Raw genomic sequence first — 19116 nt, 5'->3', positions numbered from 1 at the left:
ACAAAGCGACAGAAGAAATCTAGGAATCTCCAGAGGGAGAGTTGTCCGTTGGAGTCCTTTATTGTGTAAAACAGCCAGCCCTCTGGAGATTCCTAGATTTCTTCTGTCGCTTTGTCTTTTTGTACTGAATCGTTTTTTGTTACTTAACAAATGTTTCACTGTTTTGAGTGCATTGGGTAACCCCGTTATGCCTGCTTTAAGGAACCGTGCGCCTTGTCAAAACCACTGAAAGTAGCGACAAACTTAGTCAGCTCTTTCAGAAAAGGCTGATCGCAAAGAAGACCCTGTGCCAAAGGGCCTGACTCAGAGGTAGATAACTCTGCCAACTTAGGGTCGAGCTTCAAAAGAATAGAGCAGCAGCACTCACAGGAAATGGCATAATTGGCATTGCCCAATTGACAGATGGCTTGCTGATCCCATCCGATCAGATCGTCAGGATTTATAATTTGCCGTGAGGTTTTGGATTTGAAACCCAAGTCCTAAACTTTTGTTATGGGACCAGTCAAATCAATTAACTTATCCTGACAGGATCTCCATGCACGATCAATTCCTTTTTTAGGATCTTTCGTGTATTTCTTCAGATAGGTGAGCATGGAGGGATCAACTTCCGGAGTGTCTGCCACCTTGTCTGCTAAATACGGTCTTGGGCATTCCGAGCGCAAACGAGCTCTGACATCCTTATCAAAGGCCTGACGCAGGTGTGACTGCACATACTCAGCAACCTCAGTAGAGGGAAGCCATGAGGAGGAGTTAGGGTGGACAATTTCAGCGGGGTCAGAATTAAGTAAATTTGGATGGGATGGAGCATCCACAAAAGGCTCTTTGCGTTGCTTCTTAGCTGGGGGAGGAGAAGCCTCCGGCTCAGAAGCCGTATCAGAGGCGGTATTACCATCATGTCTTAGAGGCGGGCTAGAAGAAGTATCCTTGGTTGAAAAACCATAAGAATGGTCAGTAGATAAAGCTTTAGCCAATTTTGCAAAAGTCTGAAGAGTGCGGGTTTTTGAAACCCTTTCCGCCTGAGGTAGAACGGGCCGTAGAGCCGGGAAGCCAGCCATGCTGTAGGGCATAATTACACAAATGTTGCTTTAAGGGTTCAATAGTCCTGACCATGGCCTTATTTACGGAGTGCTGGACTCCCACATCAAGAGCCTCGACCAGCTCATGCTCCAAAGACCCAGAGGGGCCCTCATCAAAATATTCCTCATCATAATAGTAATCAGACATATTGCCACTCATAGGTGACTGGTATAACAACCAGAGGAAAAAAGGAGCAAATATGCACGGTCTGTGCTGAAAAAAGGCACTGTATACACTGGAGGGACCGACAGTGATATAGTAAGGGGGAGTGGCGATCTCTAGGCAAGGCAAGGCAAAGCAACACAAGGACGCAAGACCCACTGTGTGCAGCAATAATTGAATGTGGAGGGAGGGCCTGCCTAGTAACACCACTCTAGGCAATGCCAATGCTTTAGTATACAACCCAAGTCTCAGTTGTAGACCCGAGCGTTGGTTGAGGGCTGGCACAAACTGGTGGGTAAAGAGCAATTGCACACTTTGCCCCCGCGGTCACTTAAACCCGAAAGAATTGCAAAATCGGGTAGAAAATGGCCACCGCGCATGCCCGGAACGGCCAGATAGTTGTGCCAGGAAGAGGACTACGCATCGGAACGACGCGCATCCTCACCCTCGTCTCCCGCCGCACTGAAATGAACACGGGCACACAGCGCCCGGTCCGGGAGGCGTCCGCGCTCCCAAACACACTCACAAAAACGGCAGCCGAAGGCCGAAGAAAGCAAGAAACAATGCACGATCAGCACGAGAACGGGAAAATGCAAAGCAGTCGAGAGCACTAACATCACTAGGGGCTCATAGCAGGAGCAACCGACAGAGCGGGAGCAGCGCGAACGGTAACAGGATACAACAAAAGGCTACCGCCTGAAACAGGTGAGAGAAGGCAATGAAGCACAATGCGCAGAGGCACAAAATGTAAATAAATAAATAAAGCGCAAATAACCACTAAGCCAACAATATGAATAATGGGAAAGGTAATGACACTTAACTGGCTGCGAGCAGCAAAGAAAGAGGATGTGATATTCTCTTATGCTCCTTTTATAGGGGTCTACTCTATGGTTGTCATGTGATACCCAGTGGTGTTTATGGGTATTGTAGTGTGTATTTTTGTTTTACTTTATCTGATTGGCTGCTGAGAATTTTCAGTAAAGAAAATTGAGAAGCATAATCAGAGCCTCCGGTCCTGACATAGAATCTGAATATCCACATAGGTCTGGTGAATAAATACTTTAGACAGTATTCTATGGGTGCCAGAGTACAAAATGTGTTGACAGAAGTCCCCACTCAAGTGTTATCTAGGCTGAGTGTGATAACATAAATCGTTAACAAATGTTTGTTATGTCCAAGTTGTTGGTGTTTGTCTAATTGATCAGCAAAGGTGAAATGAAAATAATCTGATTGTAAAATCGTGCTTCAATCCTTCTCAATCTAGTTCTCACAATCCCCAGCAATGTATCAGGCAAATATATTGATTCCATAGTGCTTGAATGCATACATTTTTTCCAACCACGAGACAGAGCGGCTGCCCCTTTCCTTGCATGAACTGACGTATGCGGTTAAACTAAACTTAAATTCCCATGCCGACTTGGTGGTGTGTTCTTAAGCGATACAAACTCTGATACCGCCATTGCAACAGTGTATGCTCGCTTCCCCGAGCAACAGCTCTCTCCCGTAATTGCCTGAATTACTTGGCTCCTGGAGACCACGGAACGTATTCACTTCTGAGACTGACCCTCGGGCCCAAACAAATTATCCACCACCCCCGCTTCAATTCATTATCTCACCGGCCCTCTTCCGGGTGACGAATTCCACATGCTCGCATATTTCGTCCTGAGGAAGAGCTAAAATCACTGAGATCAAAATGCCGTTGACCTTGCTTACAACAAAAAACTCCTTTATTGTTAAATATTATTGCCAGACGTTTTTGTTTATGTTGTCAATGCGATGTATATATTTTCAAATGTCACTTTCACTCGTCACATCACGCACCTTTTCACTTCCTTGTGAGCTCGTGAACTATATTTCAAAAGTATTTGATATAATATTTTTAAATAAATAATCTATTATCTCAATGCCCAAACCTGCGTTCCTTCGTACAATTGTAAACTGTCTACTGTTGATTCTTTTTATGGTATTTATTCAATAATATGCCTCATGCCATAGGCTAAGTGATTAACACTCATAAATCAATAGTTGCCTTTCCTTTAAGGACCATTTGGCCTCTACTGAACCTTTGTTACCTCCCAAGCACTATTAACTACCCCAGGTTCAAATATCGGGGCACCCTTGTTTTTTTTATACACAGTATATTGATTCCAGCACAATAATTTCACCATCCCATCCACAGCTGCATAGCAGTAATTGTGGTCTATCCAACTTTCTGTGAGGACAAAGATGAATTGTTTGACCAAAATTGCCATCATTCTCACTCCCAGGGGAAACCTATCATGAACTAGTCATTTATATTTACCCCTGGATAGATAATTACATTTATTGCCTGTTAAATGTACCTGTAGGACTACACAGGAGCATTTGATAAAATGGTTCCCCTTTTAATGTTATTACTCATACTGTTTACACCTCAGAATAGTATCTCAGGTGGTGTGGCACCATTTTATTTAAGCCCGGCAACTCTAATATCTATTTTGAATCTTAGGGCCATGTTTGAATCTTCTTTGTTTCACATTTTTCTGTAACTGATTCATCCATCTCTCTCTCTCCCCCCTTATCTACCAAAACCAGCTAGTCCACTCTGCACTAGGTTCGAAACTATACACCCCCCCCCCCCCAATTAGAACATTTCTGTCGCCATCCACTATAGAACATATTAAACTATAATATGACCTCACACTCAAAGTTTATCAGTCTGGTTTGCTGGGTTGAATTTTTCTCTTTTGACCCTCCAAACCATCAAGATCTCTCCCTACTAACAGTACTTATTGGTTTTTTTGTCAAAAGCTTTGTTTGGCTTAATATTCAGTTTTCTCTTCCCAGCTTCTATATGACTTCACTCTCTTCCCTCCTCATATCTGGGGATCCTGTTTTTCTTTCAATCCACCATCACATGTGCATGAACACAACCAGACCTATCATTCAGGTGTCTTACTTATATAATGTAGGCATAATTGCTGAAGGAAGGTGAAATCTTCTTGCACTGACCAACTATTAAGGTCACCAGTCATATCCCCTAGTTCTCTCCTTGAGTCCTCTTGCAATTTTATTTTAAGTCTCTGGGTCTAATCTCTTGTGTTCTCAGCATGTCACTGTCTCCATGGCTGCGTCCAGTATGTTCTGAGCTACGCCTTCTCTAACATTTCTTAGGGTTCCTCCTTCTATGTTCTGATCTTCAATTGTTTCTTACAACTTGGTCATTTGTACATTGTTTCTTCTCTACTTCAGCGCTACTGGGCACCATGCTTTGATCCAGCTCCGGGCTTCAACTTTCATTGAATGCCAAGTTGCTTGGATTCATCCTAGACACACACCTCATCCTCAAGGAACACATTGCACAAAATCACAAAAAAGGCTTGGTACCTTTTCTCTCTTCTACTGAAAGTGAAACCGTTTCTTCAAGATACAACTTCAGAACTGTTGTTCAAACTCTTGTTCTCTACCATCAGAATTGATTTGACACTCTGGCTCGTGGTCTAACTACGCAATGGCACCTTTTAAGGCATACTGCACGCCGCACCACGTCTCATGCAGGGTCTGAAGAAATATGATCACATCACCCCCATTATGATGGCACTTCATTGGCTCCTTTTGCTGGCCTGCACCATCGTCAGCACCTGCTTTATCATTTACAAAGCCATCATAACCACCACCTCTACTTATGTTGCAGAAACTGGTGGTTCTTGCCACACTTGATGTCAGGACACCATCAGATATCAGATTAAGACTTGTAAGAAATAAAAAAAAAAGACAGCACTCCTTTTCCATCTATACACCCAGGATCTGGAACGACATGCCTGTATCAATCAGGACATCCCCAATGCTGCTCCAATTAAGGAAAGAGTTGAAGATACACCTCTTTACAGAACACAACATCACTATTCATAAAAAAGACCAAAAACCAGGTACCTCTCCTATTACTCACTGGCTGTAATTTTATTGTTGACCCCTACACAGCACTCCGGTGACTTTTGGATACATTCACCCTCATAAAAAAAAGACACCACTGTGAGGAGCTCTGCCAGCTTGGTTCTGGGTGCCCTTGCTATCTTCCATTTCCCCCTTCTTATTCGCAGGATGTCTTTACATGATTGGTTCTAAAAACATCGAATATACTCTGCTGAGACAGGCGGAACCCTCACTCTTGTCCCAGGTTTGGCAACCTGTGGGGTGCTGTTGCTTCACTTAGATGCAGCAGCACCCAACCTGGTGATTCTACTTTATATTCACCTACTATTGTTCTTTAGGGGTGGGGGCTAGACCTGAATTAGCCTCCTCACTCACCTCTCTTCACAGCACCAAGAAATTTGCAGTTGCTTGCAACACTTAGCCATGTGCCACGGGCATAGCAAAGCCCCTGATATGCTAGCCTAAAACAGGGTGCCTGAGGCAGATAAAATAGTTTTATGGCGCTTCTTAACTTTCACCTCTGGCTTGCAGGTCATTGCAAGGCAGAAGGAAAGACATAAATTACAGTGGTAGAACTGTGGGATGTGGAAGGGGTGGAGGAGTTCAAAAACAAGTTACAATTGTGACAGAATGGAAGAGAAATGTTTATAATACAAAAGAATCAACAAACAATAAGAACGAGCTCAGGTTTAACTAGAATAGAACATAGAATTAAGGTAATCAAAGAAGTCTCCCTTACAGAAAAGCCATTAGGTTTATAAAATAACCCTCCCCCACCAACCTAGCTGGTGGCATGCTTCATCCTTGGGTTCCCACCCATGGGGGCTGAGTGCCTCATAAGTGTGCTTCGACGCCTGATTACAGGATTGATTTGAAGTGAGGAAGTGAATAACGTGAATGTGAACATTTTAAAACTGCCTCCAGGATCCCAGATTCTTTAATATGCAGTTCCTGTGGTAGGGTTAAAAAGAGTAATTGGACTTGAGGGAGAAGAAATTATCTTGCATGTCCCTGAAATTGTGAAAATGGTCAGAGTGAAATGGTCTACATGTTTCAGCCAATATGTTCCAATTCCATTGGCTTTCTTCAGGACCAGTGGCTCAGGGTGAGTTTTGCCCAGAGTTAGGGTTATCTATGCACACAAGCTAAGGTGTGCGTAGGTGCAGTGAGTGCGAAACTTACAAAATTCACCATCAGTTTAAAATGTTTTCTGCAAGAGAAAAGGAGACACATGGGGATTAGCAGTATCCATGGGCAAAAGACGGTGGTGACCAAACGTCAATGCATGCACCCCAAGCCCAGTGTTGTTCGTTTACAAACTAATGAAGTTGTGAGCTTTTTTATCGCATTGTCTGACATGCGATCTATATAGTTGGGTGTAAGGAACGTCTGAAATCTAAAACGTCCTTACTTGTCTTGAATTACCCTGAATTTTACAGTGGACACAGGTCAAATGTTCATATAGAAGATATGAGCACACCAAATGTGCCGACAGGCGACCAAATAGCCCATTTATTTTTATCAAATTTGCACACAACAATGTACCGACAAGTCGGACTTTCAGGCAGGAAAAAACAAGGCTGACGTGATCAAACCATTAAGGGTTCTCAATATGTACATCAATCATAACTGAGACAGATTTTGTACCGCCTACTTAAGTTACAAAGATTTTTTGGAACATGGATCCCGGTGGAAGGCGGTGCCTGTTATCAAACTCGATTAGTGTAAACAAGTAAATGTCAGAGAAACAATGGTATTAGTTGCTCTACGTTTGATTAGTACAGGTAGTAGGCCAAGCGGTTGCTCCTTTGGTACTCACTGCGTCAAGGTCAGCCGCCTGTCTGATTACCTGGAGGTCGTCTTTTCCATGAATATAAAAGAAAAAAAAGTTAGAGGCAAATACAATGAAATAGCTTGGAAGGAAGGAAAGAAAAATGCTAATAAAAAGAGAAATAATAATGGTTAAAAGGAAGTATGATGAAACGTATGCCCAAAAGAAGAATAGAAAGAAGGAGAGAAGAACAGAAAGGGATAAATTTGGAGAGGGAAGAAAAGAATGTAATTCGTAAAAAGGGGTAACATGAAGAAAGATCAAAATATACATAGGAGGAGTTAAAGGAAAGCTGACAATAGAATGAAATATTGGAAAGAAGAAATAAGAGATGTGTGGAAGGTCAGTGGAACAAAGGAAAATAAAGATTTAGCAAATGGGAGGAATTCATGAAGAAAGGGGATGGGAGAAGGGGCAAAGGAAGAACAGGAGATCATAGAAAGTAAGGAACAAGCAGGTGAGAATGGGACTAAGGAAAGATGTAAACAAGGAAGAAGGATTAAACATGAACATAAAGCAGGACAGAAAGTTCATAAGACACCTGAAAGAAGAATGGACAGAACAAAAGAAAGATTGAAAAACGGAATGAGAGGAGAATGAAAAGGGAGGAAAGACACAGAAAGAAAAATGGAGAAAAAAGGGAAGAATACAAAGAAAGAAAGAAGTCAATGTTAGTAAATGTGCAGTGTTTGGCCACATTATTTTCAAATCATGCTGTAAAATGCATCATTCTGAAGCTTTTTCCTCTGGATAACAATCCGCACTAGCTCTTTAATAGGAAGGGTCGGGACTGCTCACTTTGCTAGAACATTTCGTTCCATGTGGCTCAAAGTGGAAGGTGTTTTATTTTTCTGGCTGCTCCCTTGCCAGGTGCTAATTCTTCTGTTTCACCCCTAGTGCTGTTCATCAAACTACGTGGGGGTCCTCTCTATCCCGATCTTCTTACTGCTGCTTTTCACTGATCTAGAAGCGTAGGGCCTCTACAGGTCTCTGTGCCTTCTTATTCCTGTGCCTCTTCTGGGGGATATCTGCAACAAGATGTACCCCGGCACTCCTAGAGTATAGCATGTAAATATATGACATTGTATAGTCAGGACTACTGTAGCATAAGGTATACTTTAGCACAGGAAAATACCAGAGATATTGCTTATCAAAAAAATGTTCATCGGTTTATTTCATAGAAAAAAGCTTTTTTATCAAAGCATTACAGGACTGAGAACACTGATGGTTCTAACAGATGGTTACAAGATGTGATGTCTTATGTTGTAGTAGCGTGATCCAGTCCTTGTAGGGAAAATGTGAGTACAGCCAACACATGTTTCGTCACTTCCGTGACTTCCTCAAGGCTTATGAAGAGATAATTCGCCAGTAGATTCCCGTGATGAAATTATTCAACTTGAAAGTCAGTTTTCCAAATGACAGCTGTACAGTCTTTGGTCGCCTTTGGCAAATCCTAAGAAGTGCAGTCTGATCAATATTCTGAATATGATTCACGTCTAGTACCAGAATGGATAAGGTAAGGCAAAATTGTTGACCCAATTTCTGGTATTTACGTAACACCTACAGGACTAAAGGTCCATTTTATAAATGTCGCTGGCGGAACATTTCAGTGGAACATTGTATTCTGTAGTGACTCTCGGCTGACGCGAAGAGCAGTGAAAAGCCCCGCAACTTGAGAGCAGGCCGTCCGCAGCCGTGGGCCCAAGTACGGCCGATAGGGCTGCGGACGGCCTGCTCTCACGCTACTACAACATAAGACATCTCATCTTGTAACCATCTGTTAGAACCATCAGTGTTCTCAGTCCTGTAAAGCTTTGATAAAAACGCTTTTAGCAAAACTTGAATTTTGTATGGAATAAACTGATTAACATTTTTTTGATAAGCAATATCTCTGGTGTTATCCTTTGCTAAAAGTATACCTTACGCTACAGTAGTCCTGACTAAACAATGTCATATATTTGAATGCTATACTCTAAGAGTGCCGGGGCACATCTTGTTGCATATCATTTTTGTGAGAAGGTGGCCTGATATGCAGGGCTCACTATTCTAGTGAACACTATGTATCAGTCCAGCAACCCTTATTGATGATTGGTTGTAAGTCAACCTTATAGACCAGCTATCCTAGTAGCGTGGATACGAGCAGTCTAAGGCTAAAGACTCGAGAGGGCGCGTTAAGCCAGCTGTTTACCACACATATACCCCTTGAATACCAAGTGAAAGGACACCACACAAGTGTTATGAAAATAAACAGTTATTTATTTAAAGATCACAACAGCCCTGTACTCTTTATGAGGACAGGGTACTAAGCACAAACCAAAACTCTTACAAAAATACTTAAGTTAGCACAGTATATACAAATGCCCGAGGGGCACGGAAAACCATATACTCTGAAAGTGGAATGCGAAATTCCTAGCAGGTAAGTACAGTACTAATAGCTTTTGGAATCGCTAGGACTTGACTAGGGAATCGTTAGATTACTTCTAGGAGGCCTAGGGGACTCGGGTGCAGTGTGTGCACTCTCACGCGAGATGCGGGACAAAAGTCTATGGTAGCTAGGAAATAGAAAGTTAGTGTTCTCGGGCGAACCCGACCTGGTAGGGAGAAAACGAAAGTAGATTCTGACCCTTGGATAGTGAGGCTATGCTGGGGCACCGAAATGCCGAAGTTACCTAGCCCAGGGGCTGCAGCTGCATAGGTCTGAAAAGACGTCGGGAATCCTCGTAGACGGACCAGGAGCCGGAAGAAAAGATGCTGGCCGGTGACCAGTGAAGAAAGTTCAGTCGGATCCAAGCCTGGATCTTGAAGATAGATGACACCTGAAAGCAGAGGGGACCAAGTTCGAGACTACTAGCCAGTAGTCAGTGGGCACCAGGAGGGCACCGGATGGTAGCCACCTCGACTAGGTGAGTGGGTGACGCTTGACTCGAAGATCTCACGGACCAGGAGGCGTTGTCGGCGACCAGGATGGAGGATCGAGCTGTCCCACGAAGATAGAAGCTGTCGGCGTCGCTGGACCCAGGATTGGGCAACAAAGCCTTGGCAAATTCAAGCCCACGCGGTGGACCTAAAATGGCGTCTGGAGTGGACCAGGAGGGTCCGGGGTGCCTCTCTTGAAGAAGGAAGCAAAGGCCAGCCTGGAGCAACCAGACCAGCAGTCGTGAAGTCGTTGGGCGTCGTTCAGAGGGCCACAAGCCAGCCGGCTAGTAGCCAAACAACGCGGTGCACAGCAAACAGCAGAAGGGCCCCACGCAGATCGTGGAGATGCAGGGGGGCTGATCTTGGGTGCTGGAGCTGCGCAGGGTCGGGGCTTCTCGGACCCCAAAGCACTCACCAGTGGAGGACACGGTGGGCTTGCAGTAAAGATGTCGTGCAGTCTTGGCGATCGTCGGTCCCTTAAGGTCTCGTCGCACTCACGGTTCTCAGCTTGGCTGTAGAGGTGAGTAGAGGTCAGAGGTGCCAGGGAAGCCGGGTCTCGTCGAGCTGGGTCGTCGGATTCGTGATGAAGGACTTGCAGCAGACCGCAGTGTTCTTTAGGATGGTGCCCGCTTGATGCAGGGTGACTACTCCTTAGCCACAAGGGAGAATCTTGAAGAAGAAATCGTGAAGTCCTTTCGAAGAAAGTGGTATCTTGATTCCAAAGATGATCTAATTTTAACAGGGGGCCCGCTCCCATCTTTATACTAAAAAAGGGGGCTGACCCGGTGACTAGGTCCTGCCTATGGGTGGGACTAGGTGGGGGGTGGTTACACCCCTCAGCCATGCCGGACTTCCCCAGGCCAGGGGCTGGTGTGCCCCTGGAACTGGTTCAGACTGGCCTATGCGTAGTGAGCACCGGGGTGCCACTCAGCAGTCACCTTCCTGAAAAGCCCTGCCTACCCAGGATACACAAAACCATGTCTGGGACGGTGCTAGCACCGCCCCGGACAGGAAACCCTTTGTCCAGGCCTCCCTCGCTGGAAGGACTCCCAGCAGCAGGAGGTCAGACTCGTGTCTGTGGTGGCAGCATCCATTTTGTGGAGCTGAGGCTTCAGTTAACTTTAACCGGGGTTCACAGTTACATACATGTCGTGTCCCTCTAGAAGGGTGGAATGCTAACCCCGTCGCCAGAATTGGCGAGGGGTTAGTATTCCAATTCGTATGACACCTTACTCGACATGTTTTGATAAAGCAATACCAAAGATAGCATTTAACCGCGAGGATTATAATGCACTTAAGAGTATATGGTATGCGATATCGTGGAACAGCTATTAGGACTTGGTTCCGCAAGCTGCAGACAGGCTCAGCTCATGCCAGAGCACCATCTCACACGATTCCAAGCACTCTGCCTTCAGGATTGTTTAAGGCCTGCCATAGGAGTGACTGATAGGGATCTGTGTGTCCATTTTAGGGTTAGATATAGGTATACTATATCTACAGCAAAGGGTGATTACACGACTTTGCCCCAGCTGTCATGCAGCCAGTTGTGTCAAATTTAGGAGGCCAGCCAGGGGTGGCATAATACATGCTGCAGCCCCTGGCAGCCCTGGGTACACCTATGCCCTGAGTTACAGGGTCTGATAAGGTGGCCCAGTACCAATTGGAAATGTACCTAGGGTACATGGAATCCATTTTAAAGAGAGAGCAGTAGGCCTGGGGTCCTGATTGGCAGGGTCCCAGGTCGACTATGTCCAAAACCAGCTAAAACACAGGGCAAAAAGTTGGGGGCAACCATAGTCAGGATGTACCTTCCTACACAACCCCCCCCCAAACGAAAGGAGATAAGGCTATCCTTGTCCAGGTAAGCCTCTATTACCTAAGTGGCCATATAAGGAAGGACCAGCTCTGGCTTGGTTTCCCCCTGTGTCATGGTCCACTAGGCAACCCCTCACCCTAAGGGTATCTGAGGGTCTCCACCATAGGGAATTTCTGTCTCTGGTGTGTCTTGGGAAAGAAGAAGGCTGATGCTGGGATGGAGTGCTGAAGTGAGGCTCCTCTACCTTTGGGCTCAACTTCCTCCAATCACCATCCATCATGTGTGCCTTCCTTTCTTTAGCTGAGATGCACTGAGCTCTCAGGGTCAGCCTCTGGCTACCTAAAGCTGGAGGCTGAGTCCCTCTGTTTGGCTTACTGGAGGTACAGGTCAGGTCTGGGGTTTTTAGGCCCCATGTTTGGCTGTGCCCAACAGTGTCCAGCTGTGGGAGTTCCCTAACTACTTTTAAGGGGGATCCCTCAGGAGTCTGTTCTATTTTCACTTGGCTAGGTTTACCAGCTTCAGTGATCCTAATCTGTTGATTAAGGGGTTCTTTTGGACAGGGGGCCCTTTTGGGTCCACCACTAGCCTCCCTGACCTCCACAGCCCTGGGCTGACTGAGGCAGGGTAGAGAGGTGCAGGTTACCTGCTCCAGACTGGGTCCCACCTGGGAAGGGTCCACTGCCATCAGGGGCTCTGCCAGGCTAGGCCTGACTACCTCTGGGGCAGTTCCTTCAACAGGGGTAGAGTCAGTTCCCTGAGGAGGCTGGCTCTCACCTAGTGTCTGGGAGGGGGAAGACTCTTCTTCCTCCTCAATGCTCTCTGTTTGAGTGGAGTGATCCATTGTTTCAGGCTTCACAACCTCACTATCTGTTTGAGTAGAGGCTGAGACCATTTCAACCTTGCCAACCTTTTCAGGAGGGCACTCAGTCTGTGTTTGGGCTGTGACTGTCACCGCCCTCCTATCCTGTTCTGGAAAGTCTGTCTGAGCCTGGGCAGTGGCTACCACTGCCCTTCCAACCTTTTCAGGGAGGAATGGTGCTTGGACTGGGGCTGTAGCTGTTACTGCCCCACTAACCTGTCTGGATAGGCCTATCATTCTGGAGTGAGTTTCTTGCTCCACCTCAGCCCATGCTGAGAGTTCCAGGTCATTCCCCAGTAAGCAATCTACAGGTAGGTTATCTGTCACTGCCACTCTCATGGGCCCTGTGACATTACCCCAGCTGAGCTGGATTACTGCCATGGGATGCCTTCTCTTCACTCCATGAATATCTGTTACCTGATAAGTAAAACCAGGGGTCAGTTGAGCAGAGGGGACCAGATGGTCACTCACCATGGTGAGGCTGGCCCCTGTGTCTCTGAATGCCTCAACTTTCTGACCATTCACTAAAACTTCTTGTCTATACTTTCCCAAAATGTGGGGTCCAGTAGTGAAGTTGGCAAACCCCATGCCAGTCTCACAGACAAGAGTGTGGTCAGGGAACCTGGCTAGGCCATAGTCCTCCTGATTGCCCAAAGTAATGCCCACCACATTCTTGGGGGCACTCCCACCACCTGGGGGATTACCACTAGTGGTAACAGGAGGTTTAGGAGTATTACCTGGGGGTATGTTTCCCTTATTACCATTTTTAGGGCAACTGGCATCACTTTTGTAATGACCCACCTGTTTACAGGTATGGCAATAAGGTTTCTTCTGTTCTGAAGGAGTGTTCTGGGACCCACCACCCTTGTTGGAGTTTTGGGGCCCTTGGGAAGTCTTCTCTGTGGATTTATCCCCACCCTTCTCCTGAGGCTTGGTTGATTCCTTTTTCTGGTCACCACCCTGGTTTTTAGGCCTAACCCTGGTTCTGACCCATTTGTCTGCCCTCTTACCCAATTCCTGTGGAGAGGTCAGATCAGAGTCTACCAGGTGCTGATGTAATAACTGGTTCTGACAATTATTTAAGATTTGCTCCCTCATAATTAGATTATACAATCCTTTAAAATCAGTAACCTTACTACCCAGTAGCCAGCCTTCAAAAGCCTTAGTGGCACAATCAACAAAGTCAGTCCAATCTTGAGACTGAGTTTTCTGGGTGTCTCTGAACAGCATCCTGTATTGTTCAGTGGTTAAACCAAACCCATCAACCAGTACATTCTTCAAGATTTTGTAATTGTTAGCATCCTCCACCCTTGTGGTGAGGAGCTTATCTCTACCTTTACCATCAAAGGAGAGCCACAAGATAGCTGCCCACTGACTTTGGGGAACACCCTGCACAGTGCAGGCTCTCTCCAAAGCAGTAATCCATTTGTGGATGTCATCCCCTTCTTTAAAGGGGGGCACTATCTTATTCAGGTGCTTTTTATCAAAACTCCTTTCCCTATTGCTAGGATTATTGCTGCCACCAGTGGGCTGTAGCCCACATAATTCTTGCTCTCTAGCAAGGGCAAGTCTCTCTTTGGCCAGGGCAAGTTCTTCCCTTTCAATCCTCAGTTTGATTGCCCTTTCTTCAGCTTCATACACTCTCCTCTTAGGGGAAGACATCCCTCTGTGAGAAGAGTTGAGAGAGCCATTGGTTCGAAAGGATCTGTTAGAGCCTCTTGATAGAGACCTAACTCGTCCATTCCCAATGTTAAGCTGACCTGAGAGTGGGCCCAGGGGTCCCCCAGTACCAATCTCATGTCTGCTTAAGTTGGACCTGGTTAGTCTTCTGACTTCTACCTGTCCCTTATCTGCCTCATCCCCTGACAACTGGTCATCATCCTCATCCTCCTCCTCAGCATCATCTGCCTCATGGAGGGGATGGATATCAAAGGGACCCTGTAAGGAGGGCAAACTTCCATCTGGATTAGAAGGGTCTGGGTTACCAGCCCTACTGGCATCATAAGCCTCTAAGAGACCAATCAGGAAGGAAGTGGTGGGGTTAGACCCCTGTTTTAGTTTCCTGAGAGTACACACTTGTCTCATCTCATGGAAGCTAAGAGCAGCATATTTAGAAGTGACCTGTGGAGGGTCCACTGACACAAGGGGAGACTCAGAGTTTCCTCCTTTGTCTGACATGCTGATTCTAGTGTGGTGTAAGTGATGCACCTACCTACACTATGTGTTTGCCTACTGATCCCTTGCTAAGAGTTGCAGCCAAGGTGTGCTAAGCCTTGAGGAGCTGCAACAGCTGGTTCAGTAGAACTCAGAGTATTCTAAGCTTTAGTTATATGTACCTAACAGTACTTATGTGATCTTTCAACAAGATATTCTTAGGATACGTGTGGTAAAACAACAGCAAGCTCAAATCCCAACCGCTGCTCACCAATGTGAGGAGGTGGCCTGATATGCAGGGCTCACTATTCTAGTGAACACTATGTATCAGTCCAGCAACCCTTATTGATGATTGGTTGTAAGTCAACCTTATAGACCAGCTATCCTAGTAGCGTGGATACGAGCAGTCTAAGGCTAAAGACTCGAGAGGGCGCGTTAAGCCAGCTGTTTACCACACATATACCCCTTGAATACCAAGTGAAAGGACACCACACAAGTGTTATGAAAATAAACAGTTATTTATTTAAAGATCACAACAGCCCTGTACTCTTTATGAGGACAGGGTACTAAGCACAAACCAAAACTCTTACAAAAATACTTAAGTTAGCACAGTATATACAAATGCCCGAGGGGCACGGAAAACCATATACTCTGAAAGTGGAATGCGAAATTCCTAGCAGGTAAGTACAGTACTAATAGCTTTTGGAATCGCTAGGACTTGACTAGGGAATCGTTAGATTACTTCTAGGAGGCCTAGGGGACTCGGGTGCAGTGTGTGCACTCTCACGCGAGATGCGGGACAAAAGTCTATGGTAGCTAGGAAATAGAAAGTTAGTGTTCTCGGGCGAACCCGACCTGGTAGGGAGAAAACGAAAGTAGATTCTGACCCTTGGATAGTGAGGCTATGCTGGGGCACCGAAATGCCGAAGTTACCTAGCCCAGGGGCTGCAGCTGCATAGGTCTGAAAAGACGTCGGGAATCCTCGTAGACGGACCAGGAGCCGGAAGAAAAGATGCTGGCCGGTGACCAGTGAAGAAAGTTCAGTCGGATCCAAGCCTGGATCTTGAAGATAGATGACACCTGAAAGCAGAGGGGACCAAGTTCGAGACTACTAGCCAGTAGTCAGTGGGCACCAGGAGGGCACCGGATGGTAGCCACCTCGACTAGGTGAGTGGGTGACGCTTGACTCGAAGATCTCACGGACCAGGAGGCGTTGTCGGCGACCAGGATGGAGGATCGAGCTGTCCCACGAAGATAGAAGCTGTCGGCGTCGCTGGACCCAGGATTGGGCAACAAAGCCTTGGCAAATTCAAGCCCACGCGGTGGACCTAAAATGGCGTCTGGAGTGGACCAGGAGGGTCCGGGGTGCCTCTCTTGAAGAAGGAAGCAAAGGCCAGCCTGGAGCAACCAGACCAGCAGTCGTGAAGTCGTTGGGCGTCGTTCAGAGGGCCACAAGCCAGCCGGCTAGTAGCCAAACAACGCGGTGCACAGCAAACAGCAGAAGGGCCCCACGCAGATCGTGGAGATGCAGGGGGGCTGATCTTGGGTGCTGGAGCTGCGCAGGGTCGGGGCTTCTCGGACCCCAAAGCACTCACCAGTGGAGGACACGGTGGGCTTGCAGTAAAGATGTCGTGCAGTCTTGGCGATCGTCGGTCCCTTAAGGTCTCGTCGCACTCACGGTTCTCAGCTTGGCTGTAGAGGTGAGTAGAGGTCAGAGGTGCCAGGGAAGCCGGGTCTCGTCGAGCTGGGTCGTCGGATTCGTGATGAAGGACTTGCAGCAGACCGCAGTGTTCTTTAGGATGGTGCCCGCTTGATGCAGGGTGACTACTCCTTAGCCACAAGGGAGAATCTTGAAGAAGAAATCGTGAAGTCCTTTCGAAGAAAGTGGTATCTTGATTCCAAAGATGATCTAATTTTAACAGGGGGCCCGCTCCCATCTTTATACTAAAAAAGGGGGCTGACCCGGTGACTAGGTCCTGCCTATGGGTGGGACTAGGTGGGGGGTGGTTACACCCCTCAGCCATGCCGGACTTCCCCAGGCCAGGGGCTGGTGTGCCCCTGGAACTGGTTCAGACTGGCCTATGCGTAGTGAGCACCGGGGTGCCACTCAGCAGTCACCTTCCTGAAAAGCCCTGCCTACCCAGGATACACAAAACCATGTCTGGGACGGTGCTAGCACCGCCCCGGACAGGAAACCCTTTGTCCAGGCCTCCCTCGCTGGAAGGACTCCCAGCAGCAGGAGGTCAGACTCGTGTCTGTGGTGGCAGCATCCATTTTGTGGAGCTGAGGCTTCAGTTAACTTTAACCGGGGTTCACAGTTACATACATGTCGTGTCCCTCTAGAAGGGTGGAATGCTAACCCCGTCGCCAGAATTGGCGAGGGGTTAGTATTCCAATTCGTATGACACCTTACTCGACATGTTTTGATAAAGCAATACCAAAGATAGCATTTAACCGCGAGGATTATAATGCACTTAAGAGTATATGGTATGCGATATCGTGGAACAGCTATTAGGACTTGGTTCCGCAAGCTGCAGACAGGCTCAGCTCATGCCAGAGCACCATCTCACACGATTCCAAGCACTCTGCCTTCAGGATTGTTTAAGGCCTGCCATAGGAGTGACTGATAGGGATCTGTGTGTCCATTTTAGGGTTAGATATAGGTATACTATATCTACAGCAAAGGGTGATTACACGACTTTGCCCCAGCTGTCATGCAGCCAGTTGTGTCAAATTTAGGAGGCCAGCCAGGGGTGGCATAATACATGCTGCAGCCCCTGGCAGCCCTGGGTACACCTATGCCCTGAGTTACAGGGTCTGATAAGGTGGCCCAGTACCAATTGGAAATGTACCTAGGGTACATGGAATCCATTTTAAAGAGAGAGCAGTAGGCCTGGGGTCCTGATTGGCAGGGTCCCAGGTCGACTATGTCCAAAACCAGCTAAAACACAGGGCAAAAAGTTGGGGGCAACCATAGTCAGGATGTACCTTCCTACAATTTTCACAGGTCACCTCAGTGGTTATCTGTGTCTCTTTGCCCCTGAGGTAGTGGGGTATTCTCTACCCTTAGTGGCACCACTTCAAACTGTTTTTGTGTCCTTTGTTTACTTATTCCTGGTACCTAAAAGCCCATTTGAATATGTTCAATCTTTGATGTGCGACCTGTGTACCTCATCCTCTGACCTGTATATTCTAGGGGATATCGATCTACTCTCCTGCTTCCTTACTCCGAATGTCTTCTACTCTGGAAGCTATGTGAAGAGGGGCGGGGGGGGGGAATGAGACTCGCCCGCTGCGACACTCCTGATAGTTCAGGAGAGGGGGACTCTTTTTAATCACCGTTGCTGGGCTCTTCATAGGCCCCGCGCCGCAGCGGAGACTTCCATAGAACCCCCTTTATGCGGTGGCCTTGTGAGGCCGCCTCCTATTATGCACAACCAAGTCCTGCTTTCTCCTACTATTGTTCTGAGGCTCCCAACATGAATGGACTTGTCTCTCTAAACTCGTTGGCTGCACCCAGCATTGGGAGACCACATTTTTATAGCTCCTCTCTCAGAGAGAGGATAGAGCTAAAGTGTTCACATACACATTTTTCTGTTGCAGAGTGCCTCCTGCAGTTACATTATCATGCAACTGGATCTCGTTCATTAGCACACTGTTTGGGAGTATCCGTTGATGCATTTTTGTCTAATTGGCGTCGGATGACAGGAGCTTGATGATTACCAGCAGGTAGCTACGCTAGCGTGAGGCCATTTTGCACAATATTCAGCCACGTTGCCTTGACTGCTTTCACCCTAAAGAGCTCTGCTGTCCGCCCATTGGTAGGTCTATAAAAAAAACACATCTTCACCTGCAAACATGTGGGAAAAACTACCAATGCAAGTTCTGTGCCTCTCTGAAACACTGGTCAGTAAGAGGCAAGCTGACTGAGGCGCACCACATCAAAGACTGGTCCATATAGCATTGCTGCCGTTTTATTATCAGCAGGAAATCTTCCAAAGTTCCTGTCAGAGCAATTTGATATCTACTGCACTTCCCTTCCCCAGATCCCACACATTCCTGAGGCCTTGCAGAAATCTTCGAGCAAGCTAGCTGCCCTACCTAAATCAGTCCTTCTCATGTGTCCCTCGCCGGGGTTCCTTTACATTTAATCTGTGAACAGCTCCCTGATCAGAGCCACTGTTAGAGGTAGAGACTCAGAAAGGTATAAATCCTGGCGATGCCTTGACTTCAGCAAAAGTAAACCACTTTTTAGAAAGTCATCTTGGGAGCATAGCTACCAAAATTCTGTATTGGTATTAAATTAGATGCCAGATAAAAAAATCCAACAATGTATGTTCTCTGTTACTGCTCCCAGAGCGAGCTGTCCCAGAAAAAAAGGTGACTCCT

General features: G+C 46.7%; 2 protein-coding genes across 3 annotated transcripts in view; one reads left to right on the top strand and one right to left on the bottom strand.

Moving 5' to 3' along the window:
• Nucleotides 1–19116, bottom strand: part of LOC147730424 (queuosine 5'-phosphate N-glycosylase/hydrolase-like) — a 200336-nt gene that overhangs the window by 167210 nt on the left and 14010 nt on the right. Inside the window, exon 2 of one of the 2 annotated variants that reach the window (XM_086955231.1) lies at nucleotides 6971–7011. The exons of the other annotated variant lie outside the window; for it this stretch is intronic. The gene's annotated coding sequence lies outside the window, so the exon portion shown is untranslated. The remainder of the gene's footprint in view (nucleotides 1–6970; nucleotides 7012–19116) is intronic. 2 annotated transcript variants of the gene reach the window in all.
• Nucleotides 1817–19116, top strand: part of ORC2 (origin recognition complex subunit 2) — a 484925-nt gene continuing 467625 nt past the window's right edge. Inside the window, exon 1 of the mRNA XM_086955229.1 lies at nucleotides 1817–1944. The gene's annotated coding sequence lies outside the window, so the exon portion shown is untranslated. The remainder of the gene's footprint in view (nucleotides 1945–19116) is intronic.

This window comes from Lissotriton vulgaris, chromosome 2_1, assembly GCF_964263255.1.
Source record: "Lissotriton vulgaris chromosome 2_1, aLisVul1.2, whole genome shotgun sequence".
Classification (NCBI taxonomy): Eukaryota; Metazoa; Chordata; class Amphibia; order Caudata; family Salamandridae; genus Lissotriton; species Lissotriton vulgaris.
The sequence above is the reverse complement of the archived record's forward strand: the minus strand, read 5'-3'. Positions and strand labels throughout refer to the sequence as shown.